Consider the following 12425-nt stretch of genomic DNA (forward strand, 5'->3'; position numbering starts at 1 on the left):
AGTTGTAATAAGAATAATTATGAGATAAAAGGAACCAAGTAGGGTGTGTGATTTTTCTTTTTTTATTTGAAAGCCAGATTTACAAAGAGAAGGGGAAACAAAGATCTTTCATCCAGTGGTTTACTCTTCAAATGGCTACAATAGCTGGAGCTGAGCTGAGCTGAAGCTGGGAGCCAGGAGGCTCCTCTAGGTCTCCCACTTGGGTACAGGGTACCAAGAACTTGGGCAGCCTTCCTCTGCCTTCCCAGGCCATGAATGCAATGGACCATATTCCTGAGCCTCCACCCTCATTACAGGGCATTGCTGGACTATACACAACTGTGCCTCATCTTAATCTCTTGGTAGCGCCTACCCCCTCGAGCAAGAGCTGAGAGAAAGACAAGTCATTAAGGACAACTTGAGTCATTCATGCCCATGATTGAAGTTTATTTTGCTTAAAAGACTGTTTGGGGCTGTAACCCCTGACACTGATAACACCACTTTCACTCCTGTAAACTGCATCTGGCTCCCACCAGCGCTAGCTCTGCCCTTACATGATTAACATGATGAACTGGCTTGTCCTTTACTGCCTTGTCCTTCACTGCCTTATCTAGTTTTTCTTACTATTCATGAGGTGGTCTGAGTGTTTAAAAACCCTTCGCTGTAGTGGCTCCAGGCAATAGTCAGCATTTTGCAATGTGGCTGCATCCAAGCCATCCTGGCTGGTAAAAAGATTCCTGCTTCTATTCCTACACTTGTGTCCTGTGTTCTCTCTCTGTAATGGCAAGTACAGACATGAACCACAGCCCACATGGGATGTCAGCACTTAACTGGCATAGAATTAGCCTGTTGAGCAATAGGGCCAGACTCCTCCCCCCAATAAGTCTTTAGGTTATATCTTCCATGAAAACCATTGTCTACTGCTCCAAATTTGCCAAAATTTCCAAAATTTTTAATTGTTCAGAGCCTTTCTAAAAGCTAATTTGTTATATTTTATTCCATTCATTTGGGTAGTTTAGAAATTTCATGGGGAAAACAGTAAGTTAGAAATCAGAGGTTATTAGACTTCTCAGTTCATTTTCCCAAACAAGGAAAAAAATAAAGAGGGTAACATCAATGAAGAGGACTTTTATAACTTTAAATAAATAAAAATATTTTAAGGACTTAAATAGGTGAAGATAAATATTTCTTCTGGCAATACGGAAATAAATACAAAAAAAAACCTTTTATTTATGTTTGAATCAGTTAATTTCTGAATTTACTAAGAACATTTCGGGTGAAGATAAGACTTAGAGGCCCTAATACATTATTTTCTGACTCTTAGGAGTTCTCTCATTCTTTTGTTTCCACATATTTTTATTATGACTTAAAATTCGCTTACTGTTGTTTTCGTGATTTCTCCACTGAGCATCTCTTGGGACAATGCCATAAAATACTTAACATTGACATGCCTCTCATTCATTACTCTCCATTATGTTAATGTGCACGTTCTGAAGACAATTACTTCCATTTATTCCTCTCCTTACGCCATTACCCTTCCCTATGCTGTCTCATTAGTCAGATTCTAGAAATGCTTTTTTTGCTCTTTCCAAATTTGTGTTTTAATGTATCTTTTGGTTGCTATTTGCTTTGCTTTATTTCCTAGTTTGTTTCTTTGCTTTCTGCTTGTTCTACCAACTGTTACACAACCAAAAAAAAAAAAAAAAAGCCATGCTATAATTTTCAAAGATGTAAATCTATGAGCCTCATACAAATATAAAACAAGCAAATGTCATAGGTCTAGAAGGAAATTGAAGATGACAAAATCGACCCAAAAGAGCACCAGAAACTGGTATATGTAATCAGTGAAATTTGTGAAATTCATCCAGATGGCCTGAACTTGCCCCTTAGCTTGATTAAACCGCAGACAGGGTTTTTTCTTTTTTTCTTCCTGATTTTAAGTTGTTTTAAGGATTTCTTAGAGCATTTAAGTTTAGAAAACTTTGGATTACAAATTTACTCAATGCATCTTTGACATGTAAGTCTTCTTCAATTCAAGAATGTCTTTTGAAAACCTGGATGCCATCCCTTTGAAATATAACGATATGGGAAGATAATGAGTTTATCCCAGTCTCTGGGGAGAGGAGGTAGGAACCAACTTGGTAAAGCACAGACAACAACCACAGATTACCTAATCATCTTGACCAACCTCTCCCCTGATGTCCTCCAGTTCTTTTCCTCTAGTTATTCCAATGCTTTAAAACTTCTCCTGCCTTCTCATTCAATGATCTTAAAAGTATTTTCTCCCAGCCCCACTGCAACACTCTTGAATAAAGTCAGCTGCTGCCCTGTAGTAAAATGGCAATGGGCTCCTGGCATGACTCTGTCCTGCATAGCTGTTCTTTGCAGCAGTGGGTGTCTTCCCTCCATTTGCCTTTTTTCCCACCCAAGTTCATCCCACCACTCCCTGGGAGATTCGATGGACGCAGACATGAGCCCCCTAAGGTCCCAGAACTATCTTTTCAGTTGTGTACTAAAGGCTGACAAAGATTATCACTTCAAAGTGGACAATCATGAAAATGAGTACCAGTTATCTTTCAGAATGGTCAGTTCTAGTTCTTGTGCAAGGGATGAGGCCATGATGAGGGCAGTCCAATTAAAGTCACACTGGCAACCTTGAAACTGTCTGCACAGCCAACAGCTTCCCCTGGGGGATTTGAAATAACACCTGTGGGCTTAAGATTGAAGTGTGTTTGGGGCCTGTGAATATTAGTGGACAACACTTGGTAACTGCAAGGGAAGATGCTATTAACCATGCCTGGAAAGCGATCTGCCTCTGGCGGTAGCAGCAAGGTACCTCAGGAAAAAATAAAGCTTGCTGCTGATGAAGATAATGATGAAGAAGAGGATGATGATGAAGATGATGAGGAAACGGAAGAAAAAGTTTCATTGAAGAATCAGTACCAGATACCCCAGTAAAAAAAATGCACAAAAGTCAAACCAGAATGGAAAAGACTCAAAACCATCAACATCAAGATCAAAAGGTCAAGAATCAGTCAAAAAAACAGGAAAAATATCCTAACACACACACATATACACTATATATATATGTATATATATATACACATACACACATTATATATTACACAATATATTATGTATACATAATATATTGTATATATACAATCTATGTTTTGTTTAAGAGATTCTACCTCAACCAGATTTGGGGGTCTTTCTCTTTTGGAGCACCCACCTTGACCACTGTGGCAGGAAATTTTTAATTTAATAAATTTAGCTTTGCTCACTCATCTGTCCCCAGGGAAATTCCAAGATGTTTAGATATTTGTGATGTTCCCATGAACAGAACTGCAATGTTTATTGTTTGTCTTATAAAAATAATTCACATTTTTCTCTGAAAAAGATTATCTGATTTATTAGCTACTCATAAGTTGCTTATCAATTAGCTTAGTGAGATAAGTTAACATCTCATTTGAAGGAGTCTGATATTAGTGCTCATGTAGTTTTTCTAATGTTCTTCTGACACTCTTTTTTTTTTAAGAAAATGTATTTTTAATTTATTTTTATTAGAAAATCAGATGTACAGAGAGAAGGAGAGACAGAGAAACATCTTCCATCCATTGATTCACCCACCAAGTGACTGCAACAGCCTGGGCTGAGCCAACCTGAAGCCAGGAGCCAGGAGCCAAGAGCCAGGAGCCTTGAGCCTCCCCTAGGTCTCCCACACAGGTGCAGGGTCCGAAGGTTTTGCCCTCTACTGCTTTCCCAGGCCACAAGCAGGGAGCTGGATGGGAAGCGGAGAAGCCAGGACACAAACTTGTGCCTATATGAGATTCCAGTGCATGCAAGGCAAGGACTTTAGCCAATAGGCTATGGCGCCAGGCCCTCTTCTGACACTCTTCACACTATTTCAGTTTCAGACATACCTTATCAAATACCAGCTAAGCATTTTCACTTAATTCTATTCTGTTTTTACCAGCTTGTTTTACGTTTGGAAGGTTATGGCTAACACCAGTTGTTTGACCAACAAAAGTAATTATCTTTTTCACTGATTTGTAGATTTCATCCATTCTAAGCATTTCCTCACATTTTTTATTATGGGGTGCAGCCAGTGATGGTGAGAGAGGAGTTGGACTGTAGTAGGCAGTTAGGGTATTGTGGGTCCCCAAGTCATCATTATTTCTCAAATATAAAGGGGGATTTTCCCCACCATGTCTTGGATTCACCAGAGCAAGTCTCTTCCAAGGGACAAGGGTGACATTAGCATATCAATTCCCCACCTGAAGCATCAGCCATTATCTCCAGCCATTGTGTAGGAGGGCCTCAGGCTGATCTCCTTGTCATTAAAAAGAGGACTGGAGGAAGTGTAGTACTCCTGTTCCCAAGGCCAGGAATGTCCAGTGTCTGACACCTGTCTGGTCTTTTGCCCCAAAGCCAGATACCAGGGGGACCAGAAATTTCCTTTTGTCCTTGGGGAGCCCCTTTGAAGTAAACCTTTAAAAGGCGCCTCCACCACCATTAATACGGGTCTCTTTCCACTTTTCCTCCTGCCACTGTGGCAGGGGTAAGGGTACTTTCCATCTCAGAGCCCCCTCCTGTTACTAGGAAGGGAGTCTCCTTTCTCAACTTATCTAATAAATCTTGCTTTAAAACTAAACTGTATCCATATGAAAATTCTTCTTTCCTGTGAGACAAGAATTGAGGTTGCTGCTGTATTCGGGGGTCAAAAACCCTACAACAATAGCCAGCACCCATTGACAGTGGACAAATGAAATGTGGCTGTCCCCCACCCTCTGTTCTGAAGGTGGGTCCTAACAGCAATGGCCAGGTGCTTCCATTACTCTGGCACCTCGACTCTTGGCTGACCCAGAACAGGTAGTCCCCCAAGCATGGCCCCTGTGTACTGCTTAGATGGGACAATGGATACAGTAATGTTGTTTCTGGTTTGTGTGCTGTCAGGAGTTCCAGGAGAGGCGAGGCCTAGCAGTGATGGAATGTGGGCAGAGAAGCCAGGGAAAGGTGAATGTCTGCAGCTTTGTAAGTGTTTCCAGGTTGTTCACTGCATGTCTCTTAGGATAACTTATATTGTTGGGGAAGCTGGAACATAAGTCTTCAGTTTAACACATGAACTTCATGGTAACTACCATTTGTTCCTCTCAGGGTTTCGATTCAGACTGGATTGCCACATGAACTTGTCTTTTGCTAATTTCTAGTGGGCCCTATTATTGAGACAGTCCAAGTCGGCTGAAATCTTGGCCACACCTTCAAGTGGGTGGCACAAGCACTGGCCACACATTGCTAACTGGTTAAGAGCCCACCAATAAAGAACCTTTTACCTGAAGGTTCCCGCCCAACAAGGAGGGGTCAGGGAAGGCTTAAAATCCCAGGACCCTTCCTCAAACCTTTGGTGTCTCTCCCTCTCTGCTTTTGAAAGGCACCCCACTTCCTCCATTTCTAACGGAAAATTCTTTCCCCTTCCCTCTTCTCCCCATTCACCTGGTCACTTCTCAAATAAACTTCTCTCTCTGCAACCAGTCCCCGGCTTTTTATTCCTATGCTATACTGAGGAAAGAACCCATCAGGCATTTCTGCTAACAGTTATCATCATGCTTGGTTAATCAAGACTCCTTAATACATCCTAAATTTGTCTGGCGTGATCTTGCTTGCACCCCACAACAGGAGTGTCTTTTGTAATTGCCATTATAAGAAAGCATTGTGTTGTATACAGATGCAGACTTACCCTTTATCTTGTACACTCAAGGCATTTTACTGTGTGGAGTCAGGTAGGCAGAGGTAGTTAGGATCTCCCGGTCTCTGGTGTAGCTCACCTTTTAAAATATAAAACCTTGCTTCTTGCCATTGCTCACCCTTTGAGGAGCAAGCTCTCCCTGGCTGCATCCCTGCCCCCTTGAGGGAGAACACAGAGGCAGAATCAACATATCAACCCCATCACTTAGGGTTGTAGTCCTGACAGAAACAAGGAGATACAGCCTGAAGCAGCTGCCATTTCTGAGCCACTGTCAGGGAGATGGTGCCTGAGATTGCAGTTTAGCAGCATGGGAGGAGGAAGCCAGCAGTCACACCTTTAGGATGTCCTTTCTGTCCTGAGCAAAGTGCCAGATATTGCTGCCCATTGCCAAGGAATCCCTCCTCCCCGCCCCCAACCCACTTTTGTTCTCCATCTTTTCTGCCCTTCCAGTGACTCATTGTGTTCCCCTGCCTGTGATGGTGCATAAAAATACCACTTCCACCACCAATTTCATGGGTCTTTCCTCCTGTGCAGCCCCCTCCTACTGAGAGAGGCGTCAGACTCGGTAGCAGGCAGTTAGGGCATTCTGGCTCCCCAAGTCATTATTTTTTTTCTCAAATATAAAATGGTATTTTCCCCACCATGTCTTGGATTCACCAGAGCACCTTTCTCCCGAGCTTCCCCAAGAGACAAGGGTGATATTCACATACCCATTCCCCACCTGAAGTGACAGTCTGGATCTGTCTCGGCCATTGCCAAGGGGGAGGGCCTCAGACTGGTGTCTTTATCATTAGAAAGGGACCAAGGAAGTTGGCTGGTGACACCTTTCTGGCCTTTTGTCCCAAGGCCAGGTACCATGGAAACCAGGAATTCTCCTTGTTTATGGAGAAACATCTTCAAGAAGAACCTTTAAAAGATGCTTTCCCCACCATTAACATGGGCATTTCTCTTTCTTATCCTCCACCTGACACTATGGCAGGGGTAAGGGTCCTTTCTATCTCAGAGCCCTCTCCCGTCACTAGGACTGGAGCTACTTTTCTCAGCTTTTCTAATAAATCGTACTTTAAAACTAAACTGTGTCCACACAAAAATTCTTTCCTGTGAGACAAGAAATGAGGTTGCCTCCGTATTCTGGGTCGAAAACCCTACAACACTACCACTACAGCAGGAGTCCTCTCTCACTTTCTTCGATAAATCTTGCTTTGCACATTGAAGTTGTGTGCATGAAAATTCTTTCATGTGAGACAAGAAGCGAGGTATCTGTTGTCTTTTTGGGTCAAATTCCCCACAATGTTATATTCAGTGTAATAGTGCCTGGAGAGAATTTAAGAAAAATGCTCTCAAGGAGAAAAAAATGTACAAATGAGGACCAAACTTTTCACTTGCCAAAGAAACTTCTGCAACTGTGCATGTAGGTCCACATGATATCTCAAATATTGCACCTGCACTTCCCCCTTTTGTTTCAGGGCTTAGTCCCCTTCCCTCTTCCTGCAGTTCGCGCCAACACCCCCCCCCTCTTCACTCTGGCTTTTTACATCTCCTGTTCACCCTCATCTCCTATTTCAGCAAAATGCATTTAAATTCACGAAAGCTGTATTATACCATCATCACCTTAACAAATTTATTTTGAGTAAAACACTAGAAACTGTCAAAGCAAATAATGATTTCCACAATTTCACGGTGAAAGAAAAGCAATTAGAGAAAGAAAATATTGAAATAAACTGCTTTTCATGATATGAAAAATTTTCTAGAAATTTTGAGTTAATTGTACTACTTCAGCAGAACATTAGAAATGCATATGGAAAGAGTTATTACTTAAGACTACAGATAAAAGAGTTAAGGGAGGGCCCGGCGCGATAGCATAGTGGTTAAGGTTCTCGTCTTGCATGCCTAATCCCGGCAGCCCTGCTTCCCATCCAGCTCCCTGCCTGTGGCCTGGGAAAGCAGTTGAGGATGGCCCAAAGCTTTGGGACCCTGCACCTGTGTGGGAGACCTGGAGGAAGCTCCTGGCTCCTGGCTACGGATTGGCTCAGCTCCAACTGTTGTGGCCACTTGGGGAGTGAATCAGCGGATGGAAGATCTTTCTCTATGTCTCTCCTCCTATCCGTATATCTGACTTTCCAATTAAAAAAAAGAGTTAAGGGAAAGTGTAGAATATTCCAGATAACTATAACAACAAAGATGGTAACCCAGTAGTTTAAATGAAGGAAGCTTTAGGAACCAGAAGCAGCTCCATGTTGCTGATATCAAAGACACTGGAGTAGACAAAATGGCTGTCTTATCCTTAGGACCCCACATCCTTACAAGCCCCAGTCTGAGTACAGCCTGCATGCTCAGCTCTTTCCTGAGCCATCCACCTGGCCTGCTGAAAGGACTCGGATGGATTAATAGGTAAATTTAGGTCTCTGGTCCCTGGCAGAATTCTTCTTTGAAAATACAAAAGATTGATTGATTGATTGATTGATTACCATTTTACACCTCCACAGGTACATTCCTCCCAGCACCTGCTTCACCATAAAGAACAGCAATTCGGAGTGTTAGGTGGAGTCCTTCTCAGAATATGAATTCCATGTCTGAATTCTAGTTAAGTCAGAAAGCTGCCTTGAGGGAATGCAAAGGGGCCTTGGCCAACCTCCAGTGACAGAAGGAGTTGGCACCTGTATCAGTTTCTCATCTCTTCGAGTTGTTCCATGGTACTGATTTTTTAGTCTCTTTCAAGAATGGAAGGGGGCCACCAAGGTTGCCTGTCCATGCCCTCTATTGTTTTGAGCATGGAACTTGGTAAGCTACTGCTTGTTGTTGATCAGTTCCCCGCTCCACCTTGATGAATCATTCCCCTCCCCGACTCCTTGAGGTGGTGCATAAAGAGCTTCAACCCATAGGCAGTCGTGGTCTTTCCCTCCTTGGAACCTCCTCCTGTCATTATGGCAGAAGGTATCTCTTCAATAAATCTTGTGTTGAACATTGAACTTGTTCACATGTAAATTCTTCTATGTGACATAAGGTTACCTTTGTCTTTCAATTTCCCTGCACCACTGCCAAGTATATTTTCTCCACTAAACCACGTCACCTTTCTTTCCCCCACTGGAATGGCTGGGCTGTCTCTCAGTCTGTCTGCAGAGGTGCCTAGCCATCCTGGTTGACAACCTCCCCCAGTACGCCTTGCTCCTTTGCTGTTCATTGCTTTCGCACTTACAACTGAAGTCATTCTTGCACAAAGAACCTACTCCAGCCACCTCCTCTAACTAGGAGAGACTACACAAGTAGCTCCAGGAGACCCACTGAAGAAACTTTGTGCTTTAGCAGAGTCGAAACATCATTCTGAGAGCTCCAGGAATCATTGAGGGATTTTTAAGCTAGGAGAAACAAGTTGAGGTTTATATTTTATGAATATCACTTTCTAAGCACTAAGAAATAAAAAAAAAAGTTTTCCAGCTGGCTGTGAGACAGTCAGGCAGGCAAGAAATAATAAATATTAGACTATGGGGTAAAAAGGAATACCAAGGAGCTGACGTCTGCTTGCACCAGCACCACAGAATGAAAGCATAAGCAGTCTAAAGTCTCCGGCTCTGCTGTTGCCCCAGTCGGGTGAGTCACACTCTTCAAAGAGAGGCTGAAGGTGAATTCATGATGTCTATTTATTTCTCTTGTTTCCCAAATCCATGCCAAAATTGAAAGTATCTTCAAAGCACGCACAGCTTTGCTATAGCAACTTCTCATAATGTTGTAGGATTTCCTCAATTATTATTTTATATACATCACACATCTCAGACTTTGTGTCATCTGGTACCTTCTTTCCATTACCACATAACTATCTTGAGCCCTCAGTGTTCCCTTATTTTCTTAGCATGCACTCAGACCATTCACTCTTGTGTGATTATCATTTCCCTATGGGCATTTCACATAATACCTACCTACTCCTTGTATTTCCTGCGTACCTGAGATGGGAGCTCTTACGATGTCCACGTCTCCCAACTCCCTGATTCTTTAATTCCAACCCAACTCTGCTTATGGCCTGGGAGGATGCCTCAATTGCTTGGGACCCTGCACCCACATGGGAGACCTGGAAGAAGCTCCTGGCTTTCTGCCTTCAAATGAGCTCAATTCTAGCTGTTGCTATCCTTTGGGGAGTGAATCAGTGGATGGAGATCTCTTTCTCTTCCTTCTTTATCACAGTTTAAGTAAAATAAATCTTGAAAAGAAAAAGAATCACCTGTCATAACATCATGTATATTCATTAGGTACGTTAGATTGCAAATAATCTCCACGTTCATAGTGCCTTTTTAATAAAAATTCATTTCATACTGCAGTTTTCTTGTCTACCATGGGTTGTGCTAGGTTCAACAGCGCAAAAGTGACTCCAGCACCTGCCGAAACCGAGCAGACACTCCCTTCCAGGAATGTTTGAAATGCTGAATTACCCTGACCTTGCCTCAGTATGCAAAAGGTCAACACCTGCCATGATGAGTACCCTGTACTGTGCTGTATACCTTGGATGGCCATTTCTCTCTGTGGCCAGCTGGTAGGGAAGTGTTCCATCAAGCTCTGCCTTGATTACCAAACTTTGCCTGGACTAAGAGTGCCTTCCTCCCTTTCTCAAGTGTGTCTGAGTGACTCTGAACTAACAGGTTGGTTGGGGTCTGTGTTCTAAGTTTCAACACTGTAAGGCCAAGGTTTCATCTGAATGAAATTACCAGAAACTTACATAAACATCCTCTGGTTGCCCTCAGCAAGCCAGTACTACTTGATTATAATTTCTTTTCTTTTTTTTAAAGATTTTATTATTATTGCAAAGCCGGATATACAGAGAGGAGGAGAGACAGAGAGGAAGATCTTCCATCCGATGTTTCACTCCCCAAGTGAGCCGCAACGGGCCGGTACGCGCCAATCCGATGCCAGGAGCCTGGAACCTCTTCCGGGTCTCCCACGCGGGTGCAGGGTCCCAAAGCTTTGGGCCGTCCTCGACTGCTTTCCCAGGCCACAAGCAGGGAGCTGGATGGGAAGTGGAGCTGCCGGGATTAGAACCGGCGCCCATATGGGATCCCGGGGCTTTCAAGGCGAGGACTTTAGCTGCTAGGCCACGCCACCAGGCCCATACTTGATTATAATTTCACATAAACCTTACATTATTTCTTTTTTTTAAATTTTGTTTAAAGATTTATTTTTATTGGAAAGTCAGATTTACAGAGAGGAGAGACAGAAAGATCTTCTGTCTGCTGAATCACCCCTCCCCGCCCACCCGCCCAAGTGGCTGCAACAGTGGAAATGAGCCAATCCGAAACCAGGAGCCAGGATGTTCTTCCAGGTCTCCCACACAGGTGCAGGATCCCAAGGATTTGGGCCATCCTCAACTGCTTTCCCAGGCCACAAGCAGGGAGCTGGATGGGGAGTAGAGCAGCTGGGATATGAACCGGTGTGCAGATCCTGGCACGTGCAAGACGAGGACTTTAGACATTAGGCTACTGCACCGGGTCCCATATCTTTCTCTTATAACAGATGTTTTAGTTGTAACTATATAAATTTTTTGATGCCACTTCATGTTTCTGGCTCACCTATGTGTAAGTCTTAGGAAGACAAAGGCCATGTCTTTTTTCTTCCTTCTTTTTTAAGTTGCTATTGTTTACCTTAGCTTCTTCAGTGATAAACACAATACCAGGCAAATAATAGGCATGAAATCAGTATCTACTGAATTAAGTAATAACTAGAGGAATGAATGAATGGCAATAATATTGATTGTATACACGCATACATACATGTGTTGTGAAGAGTAGAAAGTTTTAGGGAAGATGTAATAAATATATGGGACTGAATATGAGGTGCCTAATGGGAAATTCAGACACAAGATTAAAACTGGGGGAAAAGTGAGGTTTGAGAGAATTTGAGAAATATACATTTGCTAATTACAAGAATACATGTAATAATTGATTTTTAAGCAGTGAATGCTCATGTGAGATACTGTATGCAGGGCCTCAATTTACGGCCCTCCTTGTAGCCATGTCCGCAATGCAACAGAGCTTTGTAGATCTTCCCAATGAGAGAGTTTATTTTTATGACCATTGATTTAAGTTGGTTTTGTGATTGTTTGGCCAGCAGCATGCGGCTGAAGTTTACATACTGCGGGAACTTCAGAGCCTAAATAGTAACAGGTTTGACATCCTCCTCCTATCTTTCTTGTCACCATGTCTCTTTGAGATGGAAAAAGAAAAGCCACCTGACATACTCTGTGAAGAATTAGAGATTTTCTCTGGTCCTCATTTAGTTCCAACTTTGGATCCCCACCCTATCTTGCAATGACCATCACGGTCGCTCCGGAGCCCCCCACCCCAAAACATGCACCCACACACACAAATTAGAATAGATAGACAGAGAACAACAAGGAAAGAACCTAACAGGAAACAGTCAGTGTGGACTCACACATGCCTTACTAGGTGGGACACAAAGACTGGTTACTCCTCACTAGGGTATTGAGGATTTCTCTGCACACCCCTCCTAAAATTGTTCTGCACTTCAACTGTTGACATATGCCTTGTTAGAGTTATAAGCCAGTTTAGACTATCCCAAAATCTGCTAAACTCAGCAAAATTAAGCTTCAACGCTATAAACTGCTGAATGCTAAAATGAAAATAGTCACGAGACAGCTGAATAGTACCCTATAGCTATTTTAAGGTGTATAGCAGCCGGTTCTGTGTATAAACTAAAA

General features: G+C 42.8%; 1 protein-coding gene and 1 pseudogene across 1 annotated transcript in view; one reads left to right on the forward strand and one right to left on the reverse strand.

Annotated features, from left to right (window-relative positions):
- IL1RAPL1 (interleukin 1 receptor accessory protein like 1) overlaps positions 1–12425 on the reverse strand; it is a 1231223-nt gene that overhangs the window by 572418 nt on the left and 646380 nt on the right. The window lies entirely within an intron of this gene.
- On the forward strand, positions 2336–3040 carry LOC105941979 (nucleophosmin-like; annotated as a pseudogene).

This window comes from Ochotona princeps, chromosome X (assembly GCF_030435755.1).
Source record: "Ochotona princeps isolate mOchPri1 chromosome X, mOchPri1.hap1, whole genome shotgun sequence".
Lineage (NCBI taxonomy): Eukaryota > Metazoa > Chordata > Mammalia > Lagomorpha > Ochotonidae > Ochotona > Ochotona princeps.